The sequence below is a fragment of the Pongo abelii genome, chromosome 13 (assembly GCF_028885655.2).
Source record: "Pongo abelii isolate AG06213 chromosome 13, NHGRI_mPonAbe1-v2.0_pri, whole genome shotgun sequence".
NCBI classification, from domain to species: Eukaryota; Metazoa; Chordata; class Mammalia; order Primates; family Hominidae; genus Pongo; species Pongo abelii.
The window spans coordinates 107,801,835-107,817,379 of NC_071998.2; the positions used below are offsets into that span (position 1 = coordinate 107,801,835).

The following is a 15,545-nucleotide window of genomic DNA, read 5'->3' on the forward strand; positions in this document are numbered from 1 at the left end:
GAGCCTGTCATACCAATCAGACATCTTCCTCCCTCATGCTAAGGCCCCCTAGAGGTTGGGACAATTTTAACCCACTGGAGACTTTCTACACTTCACATGAAAGAGATCAGAATCTTCCACCCATTTATTCCCAGGAGTTCCTAGATTTATAATCAAATTTTCACAGCCACTCCACAGGGGCATCTGGGCTATACATACTCATTGAGGTGGTCATTGAGGGGTAGCCTATTAATGGCAGTGGCGGCCCATCTGAAGTGGCCACTGCAAAGACACCGGCTGCAGCAGGGGAGATGCAGCAGGGGCTGAGTGCTCCATGGAGCCAGCAGGAGCCAGGAACAGGTAGAAGCCCCACCCACTTCCAAGTTGGAGGAGCGGGAGCCCCACCCTCCGAGGCACAGTGTGGCCACACAGTTGCGGCTGTGAATCCAGGCATTCCTGCAGTCTCAGGGACCTGAGGATCACCCCCTTCCCCCACAGGCTCAGAAATGCCTGCTCCCACTGCCTGGCCTCTCCCCACTTCAAGCAGCCCCTCCAATTTCAGATCAAAGTTGAGGTTGGGTCCAGGCACTGTTGTGACCTGGCTGGGTGTGTGTGAGCTCAGGGCAGGGCTGACATGCCAGCTCCCTGTTGCCTTGGCCCTCTCAAGACTTTGGGTGCCAATAAGCATGGGAAAGGGGCTGGGACAGCTCTGCATGGGCCGGCAGGCACCCCTCAGTATGAACAACCTGGTGCCAGGGATGGCAGGTTGATGGCAGCAGGAGGCAGACAGTTTCCTGTGTGGAAAGGGGCAGGTCCCCAGTGAAGCCCCACCTTCAGGCCTGCGATGGCCTGAACCCTGGGGGCTGGGCTGCCAGATCTATGGACCAGAGTGAGAACTTACAGTGATTTTTCCAGACCTGACCATGGACACCTATGGACAAACCAGTACACAGTTCCTCCTCCCTGAAGCCCATAAAAACCCCAGACTCAGCCAGACTCAGATAGATGTCAGGACTATCAGCTGCAGGACTGAGCTACCCAGGAAGGAGCTTTGGGTCTCCTCGACTTGCCCATGGAAAGCAGTGACCCATTGTAGGTCTCCTCTCTGCTGAGAGTTAGAGAGCTGGACACTCATCAGGATGACCTGCCTTCAGAAAGGAGCTACCCACTTCAAGTCTCCTAAGGGCTGTTCTGTCACTCAATGAAGCTCCTCTTCACCTTGCTCACCCTTCACTTGTCTGTGTACCTTATTTTTCCTGGAAGCAGGACAAGAACTCGAGACTTGCCAAATGGCAGGGCTGAAAAAGCTGTAACACAAACAGGGCTGAAAGACGCCCCTTGCTCACCACATTGCAGGCAATGAGAAGGAGAGAAGAGCTGCAGCCCTTCAGGGAGCTCAGACCTAGGAGCTCCCTGAGCCAGGGCCATGACACCCTCTTTGGGACTCTGGTATCTCCAAGCTTCCAGATGCCACCATGTTCCCTGGTGCCAGCCATGGAAGCTGCTTGTGGTACACCTGGTCCAGCTGCAGCCTCACAGGGAGCTGGCAGCCATGCCGGCACCTGGAGCCACCTGCCCTTCTGCAGCCAGAGTGCCTGACTATGTGCAGTAGCTGGACCCCACACCCACTAGCTCACACACCCCTCACCACTCCATGTCTGGCTCACCCTTGGCAGGCATGGGATCCAGGCTGGTAGCATGAGCTGAGTGCAGCCTCAAGCTAATTTGCTACCTCTAGATATAAAAACATCTATCAGCTTTTTAAATGGCAGCTACTCCTGAGAACAAGAGAAGTAATAATAAATATGACTCTACCCAACAATATGAATGGATCCTGTAGTGTGATAAGCATGGGAAGCTAGAAAAAACAGAATGCATATTGGATAACTTTTTTTAATGCATAAAGTTTGAAAACAGGCAAAAGTAATCTCTTTATGGCATTAGAAGTAAGGATAGTGTTTTAACCTTCAGGAAGAGGCTATAACTGAATGGGAGCACAAAGTGGGCTTTGTGAGGCTGGTAATTTGTTTCTTGATTTGGGTACTGGTTATATGGCTGTGTTCACTTCATAAAATTACATCAAGATATGTGCTTATGATAAATGTATTTTTATGTGGGAATGTTATACTTCCATAGAAATTTCAAAAATAAATGAAGACATTCTGCCACAAATAAATGAAAGAAGAGATAATAGTGCAATTGGCCCTCAGTATCTATGGGAAATTGGTTCCAGGTACCCCCTTGGATACCAAAATTTGCAGTGGCTCAAGTGTCTTACATAAAATGGCATAGTATTTGCATATAGCTTATGCACATCCTTCCTTAAATTTTAAATCATCTCTAGATTACTTATAAAACCTAATACAATGTCTACAATCACTTCATTCATGCGGATTTAACATAGTACCAGTGTATTAGTCCATTCTTGCGTTGCTATAAAGAAATAACTGAGAATGGACAATTTGTAAAGAAAAGAGGTTTAATTGGCTCACAGTTCCACAGCCCTGAAGTGTGGCTGAGGAGGCCTCAGGAAACTTACAATCATGGGCAGAAGATGAAGGGGAAGCAGGCACATCTTACATGGTTGGAGCAGGAGGGAGAGAGAAGGGGGAGGTGCTACACACTTTTAAACAGCCAGATCTCAGGATAACTCACTCAGTATCACAAGAACAGCCACAAAGGGGAAATGCTCCCCCAAGATCCAATCACTTTCCACCAGCCCTCGCCTCCAGCACTGGGGATTATAATTTTACATGAGATTTGGGTGAGGACACAGACCCAAACCATATCAACTGGGCATACAGCAAATTCAAGTTTTGCTTTTTAAAACTTTATGGAAAATGTTTTCAAGTATTTTCCATTTGAGGTTGGTTGCATTCATGAATGCAAAACTCACAGATACAGAGGGGTGACTATATGCATTTAATATCCCTAAAGGCTGAAAGTTATACAACCTTAGAGATAGAAAGGTCTCAAAGATGATTGAATTCAACCACTTCACTTCACAGATACAGAAACTGAGGCCCATAGATGGGAATCTCAAGATCACAAAGGGATTCAGCATTAGAACCAAGTCTCCTACAACCCAGTTCATGGATCTTTTCCCTTCATAATGTTGCCTTCCTTCTCCCAGTGATAAAGGTGAGATGTGGATGAAGTCTAACAATGAGCTGTGCATCAGGATGTCATGGTCTAAAATTTTTCAGGCAATGATTAACGTTAATATCTGCCTTGCAAATGGACTCAGCAGCTGGGACAAGGCAGATGTGGCAACACAAATATGTTGCCCATGACACATGAATTGGAAGAGATGGAGGAAGCTCTTGAGTGAAGGAACAAAAGAAAAGCCTGTCTGTCTGGAATGCAATGGGAATGAAGATTCCAAGGAGGTCATTTAGGGAAAAGCAGTGCCTGAACCCCAGACAAGGCTGGGTGCGGTAACATCTGTGCTTTTGCAAGGGAGATAAAAGGGAATCTGCTTCCCTGCCTGAAGGGATGATATATGGGCTTCTGAGGCACTGGGCGTGGGCTGAAGGCATGATACAGGGCTTGATGGATGAAGGCTGAGGTAACTCAGTAGGCCACACATTAATAAAAATTATCAAACTGTCCCAGTTGGTGGAGTATAATGCTAATGCCATTCTCCACATGTATGTTAAAGGAAGAGAATGTCTGAAGGGAGGTAACCTGCTTTATATCTTTACCTTCATTTCACTTGTCCAAATTATATCCTCTGTTCTGCTGCCAAGATCCTATGCAAGCCAAGTCTGGCAGAACCTACTCTATACTACAACCACCTGTGATACTTCACCTGCATCTAGCCATTCTTAACTGAGAATGAGAAGTGTATTCTAATCACAACTTAGGGCCATAAACAACTTTCATCACTCTCAAGTGCCCAAAGAATCAACTTCAGATATCATAACCTAGCCTTCAAGGCTTTCATCCACTTGACCACAAATTCCAGTCTCGCTCATTCTATGCTTCTCCAGGCACCTTTCATTTCCATCTTCATGCTTTTCTTGCTTTATGCCCTTCCATCTGTCTGAATTTCCTCTTACTTGTTCTCTATTATTGAAATCCCTTCCATCCTTCCAGGTTGAGATGAAAGCCCACTTTATTCACAAAGGCCGCACATCCTTAGCCTCTGATTTCAGCCTCAATTGCAATGGACAGTTCCAATGTGAGTTCAAACTCACTTTGTACTGCCCCAAGACCTTCCTCCTTGAACATATGCCAGGTATATCTTTGCACTTCCTGCCCCAAGGCCTTCAATGATGCGGTGGGACCTCTCTCAGCTCATATGAGCAAGTATAGCCTAGAAGTCTAAGAAACACCAATCTTTAAACAATTGAGATAGGGAGGTAGAGAAGACATAATCTAACTTTGCATCTTTAAGCCAGCAAGAGCCTCAATACATCAATAGTAATCTTGTGAACACATCCCTGTACTAGCTTTTTCCCCTTCTGGGTCCTGTTCATGATCCTTCATAACTGTTTCCTATGGATACCTACCTAATCTGTGCTCAAGCTCTGTTTTAGGGTTATCAAAACAAAAACAAAATAGAATGAGTACACATCTTCTACCTGGAATTACAGTTAGACCTGTCTCTGGAGTTTCCCCAGTAATTAGAACTAATAGTCAATAATTGTTTGTCAGCTAGAAATAAATTTTAAAATACAAGCCACTAGTATCAACTCTACATGTGGAGAAGAACCTCACTTATAAACTATATAATTATCAAGACTGTCCACGTAGCTAATAGTACGTGAGGAACATCAGAAGAATCCATTCTCACTGACATTCGATTTTGCAGTCACTTTATGTTCAGCCAGTTAACAGTACTCATTGGATGTCATTTCCATCACCCCTGCTTCCCTATTTTATAGGCCCAGAATTCCTTTAAGAAGCTCAGCTGCTGCAGAACAGCCAGATCTGACCTTCCTAAGGCATGATTCATCATGCATTGATGACAGAACATCTGCACCCAATGCATGAAACATGGTGACTCGCAGTGCCTGGCTCAGGATATGACCCGGCTCAGAGCTTAGTCTTCCCATGATTTCTGTCTTGAAAATAGCTCCTAGCATGGTCCCCATACCCTCAGCCAAAAGCACATCCCCCTCAAGTTTTTTTCATTATGTTCTCCTCTCTTTTTATTAAAATAAATAAATACATAGGTACATACATACATACACACATACATACATAATTTCCCCTTCAGGGATTCCTTGGAAGCCATCAAGAGTAGGGATAAAGAGCAGAATTTCTGAGTGAGAAAGAATTAGGTTCATGTCCCAAACTCTATCACTTAATACTTCTATGCCCTTAAGTAAGTGACTATGCCCCCTCTAAACCTGAGTTTTCCCACATGTGAAATGAAGATAATACTAACTAATTTTCAGAACAATTTTGATGATTATATAGGATAACTTGGCATCTAGGTGTTCAATAAATGCTGACTGTCTTCTCTTTCCCTTTAATAGCTTTACACTTCCCACAACGCTTACAAAATTTCTGGTATGGTATAGGTACTTAACAAATGTCATTACTCTTGCTTCATTCTTGTTGTTGTTGTTGTTGTTGTTGTTGTTGTTGAGACAGAGTCTCACTCTGTTGCCCAGGCTGGAGTGCAGTGGTGTGATCTCAGCTCACTACAACTTCCACCTCCCAGTTCAAGAGATTCTCCTGCCTCAGCCTCCTGAGTAGCTGGGACTACAGGGGCACACCACCATGCCCGGCTAATTTTTGAATTTTTATTAGAGATGGGGTTTCACTATGTTGGCCAGGCTGGTTTTGAACTCCTGACCTCATGGTCTGCCCGCCTCGACCTCCCAAAGTGCTGGGATTATAGGCATGAGCCACCGCGCCCGGCCACTCTTGCTTCATTCTTTTTTGGGCTCCGTTTACACTGGATACCTTTCTGCTTGTGGTGTGACTGTCTTGTTTCATGATATACGACCATAGCATAATTTACATATTTGCTATTAGGGATACAGCATGGAATGGGACAAGTAAGGTCCTAAGGCATGATTACACTTAGCTTACGCTCAAGAGCAAGAGAACTCTTATCACTGTTGGAAATGTAGAAAGGTGAAGCCACTATGAAAAACAGTATGGAGGTTCCTGAAAAAATTAAAAATAGAACTGCTAGATGATCCAGCAATCCCACTTCTGGATTTATATCCAAAATAATTGAAATCAGGATGTTGGAAAGATATCTGTATCCCCGTGCTCACTGCAGCATTACTCACAGTAGCCAAGATAGAGAAATAACCCAAGTGTGCATCGACAAATAAATGGATGAGGAAAACGTGGTATATGCATACAATGGATTATCATTCAGCCTTAAAAAAGAAGAAAATTCTGCCATTTGAAATGACATGAATGAACCTAAAGGACGTTATGCTGAGTATAATAAGCCAGTCATAGAAGGACAAATACTGCTTAATTCCACTTATATGAGAGGTATCTAAAATAGGCAAAGTCAAAGAAGCTGAGAATAGACTGATGGTTTCCAGATGCTGGGGATGGGGAAACAAGGAATTGGTTTTCAACGGAATATAAGGTTTCTGTTATGCAAAATGAATATGTTCTAGAAATCTGCTGTAAAACATAGCACCTATAGTTAATATGGTATTGTGTGCTTTAAAATGTGTTAAGAGGCTAGATGTCATGTTAAGTGTTCTTACCAAACACACACATGTACACACACACACACACACACATAAATGGACAAAATAAAATTATTGGAGGTGATGGGTATGTTTGTATCTTGCTTGTGGTGATGACATCATGGATACACGCACATGTCCAAAGTCATCAGTATCTATATATTAAATGTATGCAATTTTTGTATATCAATTATAACTCAATAAAGCTGTCTATTAAGGGCAGGCAAATCAAAAGTAAATAAGCAAATATATAAATAAATGAAATAATTTCATCAAATGCTGAATGACATAAGGGTAGTAATACTGAGGGATGTGATAGAAAATGACAGAGAAGAAACCTGATATTTAGGTAGTCGGGAAAGGCTTTCTGTGCAGATGAAAATGGGATTAAGACTCACGTGCTATAAAGGAGTTAACAACTCCAGTTAAGGGAATCACTAGAGGAAAGGGTGGAAAATTTAAAGCAGAGGGAGGTAGATGTGAAGTAACAAGCTTGGTGTGTCTAACAATGAGGAAGTAGGCTAGTGTTGTTACTGCTCTCACGTGTCAAGTTAGTCATCAGCTTCCTAAAAGCCAACTCAAGAAGGGAAAGAGTTTGGGTTATATTGTTCTCCTCTCCAAACATAAGGGGATTATCTCTCAAGGATGGTTATGTTTTTAAAAAATGTATTTTCTTGCCTACTAGAATGTATGGCTTCCATCTTTTTCTGGCCTTTGAAATTGGTACTCTTTCCAGGGGTAATTCTCCCCAGAACTCATGATCAGTGCAGTGAGTGAACCCAAAGCCATAGGCATTGTGATCCAACTCTTTGACACTTGAATGGTCAATGTTGAAGGTACAAAATATTCCATGACTTTTGATCTATTTTTTTCTTTTTTTTTTTGGAGATAGAGTTTCACTCTTGTTGCCAGGCTGGAGTGCAGTGGCGTGATCTCGGCTCGCTTCAATCTCCACCTCCCAGGTTCAAGGGATTCCCCTGCTTCAGCCTTCCAAGTAGCATGCCACCATGCCCAGCTAATTTTTTGTATTTAGTAGAGACGGGCTTTCACCATGTTGGTCAGGATGGTCTTGATCTCCTGACCTCGTGATTAGCCCGCCTCGGCCTCCCAAACTGCTGGAATTATAGGCGTGAACCACCACACCTGGACTTGATCTATTAATATGTCCTAGGAGCTACAGAATTATATTCATGAACTTTGAATGACTTCAGTCAAGTCACTTTTCTTCTCTAAGTCTTATTTCTCATCTGTATAATGTGAGTGAGAGGTGAGGGGTGGGTAGGGGATATTGGGTAGGTGGCTACCTGTGATCTCTACATTGGGTAGAGGGCTGTGTTCACTAGAGTTCCAGATTTTCTGTGATTCTAAGAAGCCTTTGGAATCTTGGAGTGAGTATTCCCAGGGAACTCTGATGTGCTGAAAAGCTCTCCTACATCGTTGATGTCAGCTGTGCCTGAGGCTTTTTAATGGGTCAACAGACTCCAAAGGTGAGCTGGAGACAAATCTGGCAATTATAGATTAAAGGGCAATTATAACAGGGCTCATAATTGTTCCCTTACAATCCTGCCTTCATTGTTGGTTAATAACCAAATTCTCTCTTTCCAGGGAACTCCACCCTCACCTTTTCCCAGTGGGGTAGGTGAGGCCGGATCAGAACAGGTAATTGAGTTCTCCCTGGGGAGTTTGGGGTCATGTGAGCACAGCTCCTTGATCTCATCTCAGATGGCTCCAGGGAAGTACCCAAAATCTCTCCTTTGGGAGGTAGGACAGAATGACTCAGGAAAAGGGAAGTCAAAAGGAAGTTTATGAAGTCTGAGAATGGGATTGGTAAATAAATCCAAGTCTGGATACTCCTGGAGGCAGGTGGTACGGGGTACAATACTGGGCTGGAACCCAGAAGACCCTATGTATGTGTCGGCCATAACTTGCCAGGAGATTCAGAGGAAGTTCCTTCACCACTGGGATTCAGTTGCTTCATCTGTGAAAAGAGGGGGTTGGCTTAACTGATCTGTAAGTATCTTCTAGATAGGATATGAGGTTGGTGCAAAATTAATTGTGGTTTTTGCCATTGAAAGTAAAGTAATAGCAAAACCCACAATTACTTTTGAACCAACCTCATATTTTTAGGATTCTAGATGCCTGTGACTGAGTGGACTACTTCTGAGTCTCGGTTTTTACTTCTGTAAAGAGACAATAACAAGAGTAACTTCATCATAGAATTATTGTGAGAATTAAATGAGTTTAACATGGCATCTCTACTTTATTCATTCAGTGCTCTCATTTAATGATTACTCATTAGACTTCTACTTTAAACCAGACTCTATGCTAGGAGAGGATGGATAATTCATACAGTTGAACTAGGTATCTTAGATGAACCTTCACAGAGGTGAAGATACCTTCACAGAGCTAGGAGTCTTGTGGGGCACACAGTGAACGTTTAAAAATGGAAGCTATTTTTATGAGGCATTTCTGTTATTGAACAGTCAGATCAAATACCACTGTCTAAATAATGGCAAATGGCAGGCGAAAATATTCCAAGGCATGATGACATTCTCAAGAGAAGCTATCCTCTGTCCCTGGTCTAAATTAAAGATGACACATTCAAATATCTTCAGAGCAAAGCAGATAATATAAGTTAATGTAGTGGGTTGGATGTCATAAAATCTAAAAGAGGGGATTAAGACGAACTAGAGTTTGCATGCATTCTCTAAAGCGGAAAGCTGCTAGTCAACTCTCCTGCCTACTGCTGTCACGTGAGAATGTGAGTCTAAAGTTGCCAGAACTCACTATTTTCCAGCAGAAGCCAGGAATCCAGATTTTCACATAAAAAGCATCCAGATTTCAAGTGATAGCCACTTATTCAAATATTTAAAAACATTATGTAGCCACTGGTTTGCTATCTCTAAGTTAAAGCCAATATTTCAGATAAGCAAGAGTATTGTGTTCATTTTCAAAAAGGAAGGTAAGGAGAAAGGGGATGAATGATTATTGGCTATCATCTACTTGCCCCAGGCATCTTACAGACAACATATATCATTTCATCTGTTGCTCACAACAATTCTGAGAAGCACCTGTGTTTAGTTCTGATATTTTTCCCTGATGCAATTCACATATGGAAAATGTGTTTTGAGAAACACTGGTACGGACAGATATGACTGGCAGCATAAGGAAGATTGAATATAGGGGCAAGATAAGAGGCAGGACAGCCTGGTGAGGAAGTCATAGTGGAAATAACACAAGGTGCCCCTAGTGGGGAGAAAAACAAGGACAGATTTGAGACAAAATGAAGAAGTAATTAACCTATATTTTTCAAAGTTCATCAATAATGTCTGAGAGGGGAATTTTACCTCCCTTCCATCTCCCCATGTCAGATGGAGGAGGAAGGGACTTTACAACTGTACCCCTTTTCTTATTTTCTCTCTTCACCCTCAGGCTATCTATTTAATGGCTGTGTTCAGACCAAGGTCAGTCATCCCTCCAAGTGGACAACAGAAACTAAACCCTAGTCCTATAGCCTGGATCTCCTAGTCTACACCTTGATGTCACACAGAATAATTTCTCAGAGCAATGAACTTCTATATTAAAGATTACTCTGGTCAGGCATGGTGGCTAATGCCTGTAATCTCAGTACTTTGGGAGGTCAAGGTGGGTGGATCACTTGAGTCCAGGAGTTTGGGACCAGCCTGGGCAACATGACAAAAGCCCATCTCTACAAAAAAATACAAAAGCTAGCCAAGAGTGGTGATGCATGCTTGTAGTCCCAGCTACTTGGGAGGCCGAGGTGGAAGGACTGATTGAGCCCGGGAGATAGAGGCTGCAGCGAGGTGTGATTGGGCCCCTGCACTCCAGCCTGGGCAACAGAGTGAGACCCTATCTCAAAAAAAAAAAAAAAAAAAGAAAGAAAGAAAGAAAAAGAAAAAGACTACTCAGCCATTCTTCCTGATCCCCTGATCCATGGGCTTCTTGCTTCTGGCTGTCATTACACTGGCAGTGAGCAATAGAGAGATGTAGATTAAATGGTCAGAAGATGTAAATTCAATTCTTGGCTCCACACTTATAAGAAGTTTGACCTTCAACTATCAACTTCACAAGACTTATCTTCAACTTCCTCATCTGTAGATGTGGACAATACTGTCCTCCTACTTGGAAGGACTAATTTGTAGATAAAATAAGATAATGGATTTGAAGGTCCTTCAATTCATACTTCATAGAGCAGCCAGGGTGATAAAACTTTTACTCTTTACCGTGACTTAAACCACTCTCTATAATTTCACCCCTCCTACAGTCCCTTCTTTTTAAATTCCATACTCAGAATTTAAACTCCAGCCCCACTGTCCTTTTATTCCTTAAGGCCACTGTGAGTGCTGTTTCCTCTACATGAACCGCTTTCCATCCCACCCGCCCCTCAATCTTCACTTCATTTCACTACTTCCTGTTCACACTTCAGTATTTATTGAGTGCTTACTATGTGCCTGGCAATGTACTAGGCACTGGGGATAGGGTGATATAAAAAAAGATAAACATAACAACACTTCGGAGAAGCTAATATTTTAGTGACAAAGGCAAATGCTACATCCCTGCCTTCACCAACCAAAATATATTGAGAATTGTAATAAGCGCTACCAAGCTAGGAATAGTATAGAATGCTAAAGTTCATGTAGTCAACGAGAGGGCCAAATCTAATCTAAGGATTCAGATAAGTGACATTTAAACTGAGACCTGAGTGTACAGACCCAAGTGGGAAAGAAAATCTGTAGCATCAATAGTAGAGAGAAGAAGTAGGTAAGTGCAATTATTCAAACCTTGTACGATGTGTCAAAAAGTTTTCATTTGGAAGTTAGAAGAGTTATGAAACTTCTTAAAAGGTTTAAATTAGAAGAATCATAGTTATAAATAAGATACCTATTCATCAAATATTTATTGAGTGTCCATGGTATGCCAGCTAGTGTGCTAGATATGATCAAATGTATATTTTAACAGGTAACTCTGGCTTTAGAGTTGAGAATTGAAAGGGAGGGAAAAGTGACTAATGTGAGGACTATTTAAAAGACGATTGCAGAAGATGTTGAGTGGCTTAGATTAGGCAATGGAAATAAAAAGGAGCCAATTTAAGAGATAATGGGGATCAAAGCAAAATAGCTTGGTTATAAATTGAACATGAAGGTGAACAACAGAAAAGAGTTCAAGATAACTGCTTTAAGAAACTTAGTTTTTAGAGGCACCAGCTATATAGAGTAAAGGAACAATTGGAAAGGAGCAAACTTGTAGGGAGATGATAGCAAATCCAGTTTTGAATGTGTTGAGTTTGAATTGCTTGTGAGATATCGAATTACAGATGCTTATAGTCAGTTGAATATAATTAGGGGGTTCCGAAGAATGAGGTGGAGACCCAAATGTAAAAGCAATGACTACATTGATTGTTATGATTGGACTAGATGTGGTAACCCAGAGAGAGATTAAATTGAGAAAAGAATACACAGGACCAAGCCATAAGGAGCTTCGAGATAAAGAACAGATAAAGGGACCCTGTAAGAGAGGCTAAGTTGGTGTTAGAGAGTTAGATACCAAACCAGGAAGGTATAGTACTGAAGAAACCAAGGACAGCAAATGTTTCAGACCCTGTAGAATGCATAGAGATATGAAGTAAGTTTATGACCCAAAAATGTCATTGGATTTAATGACATAGAGCTCACAAATGTTCATGGAGAAAAATGTTTTAGTAACTTGGTGGTAGCAGAAGACAGAGGGGAGTAAGCAGAGGAATGAGAAGATGAAGTGAACCATTGTAGGCTATACTTTCAAAGGCGTGTTTATAAAGAAAAGGAAAGAGATCATTTTGACGCTGGAAGATGCAATGTTTTGTTTGTGTCTTTGTTCCAAGAAGAAAAATTTATAAGCATATAAATGATGTAAATAATCTACTAGAGAAGGAGAGATATAAAATATAGGCTATAAGGAGAGAGAGATTATATGTAGATTCCTAATAATTTAGGAAGGCATAAGAAATACTGCAATGAAAAGATTAACTTTAGAAAGAAAGGAGGACATCTCCTATATTATATCAGGAGGAAATGGGGAGGGTATGCATGAAAAATGTTAAATTGTTTGGAGAAAAATTACACTACTCCATTATTGTTCTTAATGAATAAAGGGAAAATAGGGTATTATGGGTTTAAGAATGATGAAGGCTGAGTGTGGTGGCTCACACTTGTAATCCTAGCACTTTGGGAGGCCAAGGCAGGCAGATTACTTGAGCTCAGGAGTTCAAGACCAGCCTGGGCAACATGACGAATCCCTGTCTCTACCAAAAATATAAAAAATGAGCTGGGCATGGTGGCATGCACCTATAGTCCCAGCTACTCAGAAGGCTGAGGCAGAAAGATTGCTTGAGCCAGGGAGGCAGAGGTTACAGTAAGCCGAGATCACACCAGTGCACTCCAGCCTGGGTGACACAGCGAGACCTCCATCTCAAAGAATGATGAAGAAGAATGTAAGTTGACAGGAGAAACCTAGTAAAATTGAATGGAAGCATGAAGAGCCCAGTTAACATTGATGACTGATGATACATTGATGACAATATTCAAAACTGTGTTTTTCTGTAGCTGTGTGACTGTACCATCACAGAAGATGGAGAGTTGCATGCATCCAGTGCAGGTGTTTGAACAAGCAGGGAAATTAAAAGACCGAAGGGCAAGGGAGATCGAGAGGCTGATACAAACAGTGATTGAAATATGAACCATGGACTCTACCATAGATAGAAAAGTTGGAACTGATAGATGGAGAAAAAGGAATGCTACCAAGCAACAGAAAGTCCTAATGAGTTAAAAGGCATGGCTGAAGTCAGAGATCTATAAACTGACAGTATAAAAGATCATGGTCAAAGAGTGGGATGTTAGAACTGATGGTTTTTTATGGAACAATATCATGTGAGGACAAAGTCTACAGTGTGGCCCAGGAGTGGGTGGCTAAGGCAGAATGGAGAAATGGTCACTGGAGATGAGCAGATCAAGGAAGTGAGAGACTGGATTGTTGGACAGAAAATCCACAAAAACCCTGACCTTACCTATTGTGATGGCAAGAACCCAGATGAAGAGAAAGCTCCAAACCAGGAACTTAAAATACTTAAAGAACCAGTTTCAGTTGAGGCAAGAGGATGAAGGTTGGATTCAGCTTGACTTCCCCTTTTGGGGAATAACAATGTCATAGACACAAGGTAGGATAGATTTAGTCTGGGCAAACTCTCTGGATGAAAGGTAGGTACCAACCTAGCTTAATTCTTGCCTGGCCTGGAAGGAGATTCTGGTGAGTGAAGAGAGAAATACAGATTTTCTTCTCTTGGCATCTCTAATGGGAAGCTGCTACTAAGGACAAGAATGGCAACAGATGGTGACAGGGAGGGAGAAAGACCAGCTTGGGAGTGATCTCCAGGTGAGGGGTTGATAGTCTTGTATGAGAGGTTGATCCATATAATTAATTACTGGAACCAGACTCTCAAACAATTTCCCACTTCCTCTGAGTAGCCTTTATTATCCCCAATGGACTGAATTTGAAATCTCTCTGCCATGCCCCTACAGCATCTGAGTTATCTCAGCACCCACCATGCTATCCCAGCAATTTCTTGCTAAATTGTACCACTCTCCTTGTTGACTAGAAGTTCCATGAGGGCAGGAATTATGTCTGTCCTGTTACCATTCCATGCCCAGGACATAGACCACAGTAAGAGCTCCCCACACATTCATGAAATGAATGAGTGTGCTTTGTGAGCTGTAAAGAGCTTTGTGATATAGAAGGCAGGCTGGGTGGCATGGGGGAATGAACAGGATTAAGACTCTCCAAGTACCTTTTCCCTTTGGAAGCCTTTGACTTTAGAAACCTTTCACCCAGAAAGCAGCTGGAGTGACAGAAATATTTTCTGAGCCCCTAATATCAGTTCCAGATGTTTGCAATCATGTGGGTTTGTACCTCACCCTGTAAAACATATTTCTCTTGCCCCCACCCCCCAATTCTAGCTGAGGGAGTAAAGCCTAGTTTCCAATGACATCACCTCTCTCAGGCTGACCCGGGGTAAGCAGAGAGCAGGCGGGTGAGGTCCCCTCTAGTTTCTCAGATGAACAGCATGGTTCAGCCGTGGCCCACACTGCATGAGGAACTAAGAGTAAATTCCACAAGATTTCATAAATACCTACAGTGTAAGTGCTCCATCACAGCCACTGCTGCCACCATCCTCTCAGCTACGGGAGAAAAGAGACCTTGCTGTCCTTCACCTTGAGATATTCCTCATAAAAATTCACCTCCATAACTGCTCCCTTTTACTTCAGAAAATTTTCAGTCTAAGGTCTGAGATGGGATGATGTGTGTGTTGGGATGAGGAGTGTCTTTTCAGTTGTAGATTATCCTTAATGATAACAGGGACAGAGAAAGAACAGGGGAACTGAGAGTGGGTACAGATGGCCTCTGGACATTCTCCTTTACCTGGATGTAAGTCTAAATGAGCAGCTCATATCAGAGCCAGCTTAGAGAGCCAAAGACAAGCAAAGGTCAGCTGAGACATGGGCACAGAGTGACATGGAATAAAAAGAAGAGAGAGAGAGAGAGCGAGAGCAAGAGCCACCAAGGGAAGCTGACAGACATAAAGGTAGAAAAAGAAGAAGGAAGGAGAGAGGAAAGGAAATAATCAGGAAAGGATATAGGAAGAAAGAAACAGAGACAAGAGTTGAGAGTTGGCAGGAGGCAAGCGTGATACTGATCAGCGGGGGAGAGGCCCATTAGGCTCCCAGATGCCAGGGCAGAAAGGGGCACTGACCAGCTCCAGATGTTGCTGCCTTGTATGAGGAGGTGCCAGGGCTAGTGGATAGGGCCTGATGCCTCTGTGAGTGCCAACAGAGCCAGCTG

General features: G+C 42.5%; 1 protein-coding gene and 1 long non-coding RNA gene across 5 annotated transcripts in view; one reads left to right on the forward strand and one right to left on the reverse strand.

Annotated features, from left to right (window-relative positions):
• ASTN2 (astrotactin 2) overlaps positions 1-15,545 on the reverse strand; it is a 997,527-nt gene that overhangs the window by 172,371 nt on the left and 809,611 nt on the right. The window lies entirely within an intron of this gene.
• LOC129048003 (uncharacterized) overlaps positions 8,020-15,545 on the forward strand; it is a 28,204-nt gene continuing 20,678 nt past the window's right edge. The window contains exons 1-2 of one of the 2 annotated variants that reach the window (XR_008509974.2): positions 8,039-8,140; positions 13,256-13,866. This is a non-coding gene — a long non-coding RNA (uncharacterized LOC129048003). Of the gene's footprint in view, positions 8,141-13,255; positions 13,867-15,545 lie in introns of both variants that reach the window. The other variant, XR_010136590.1, reaches the window with a different exon arrangement.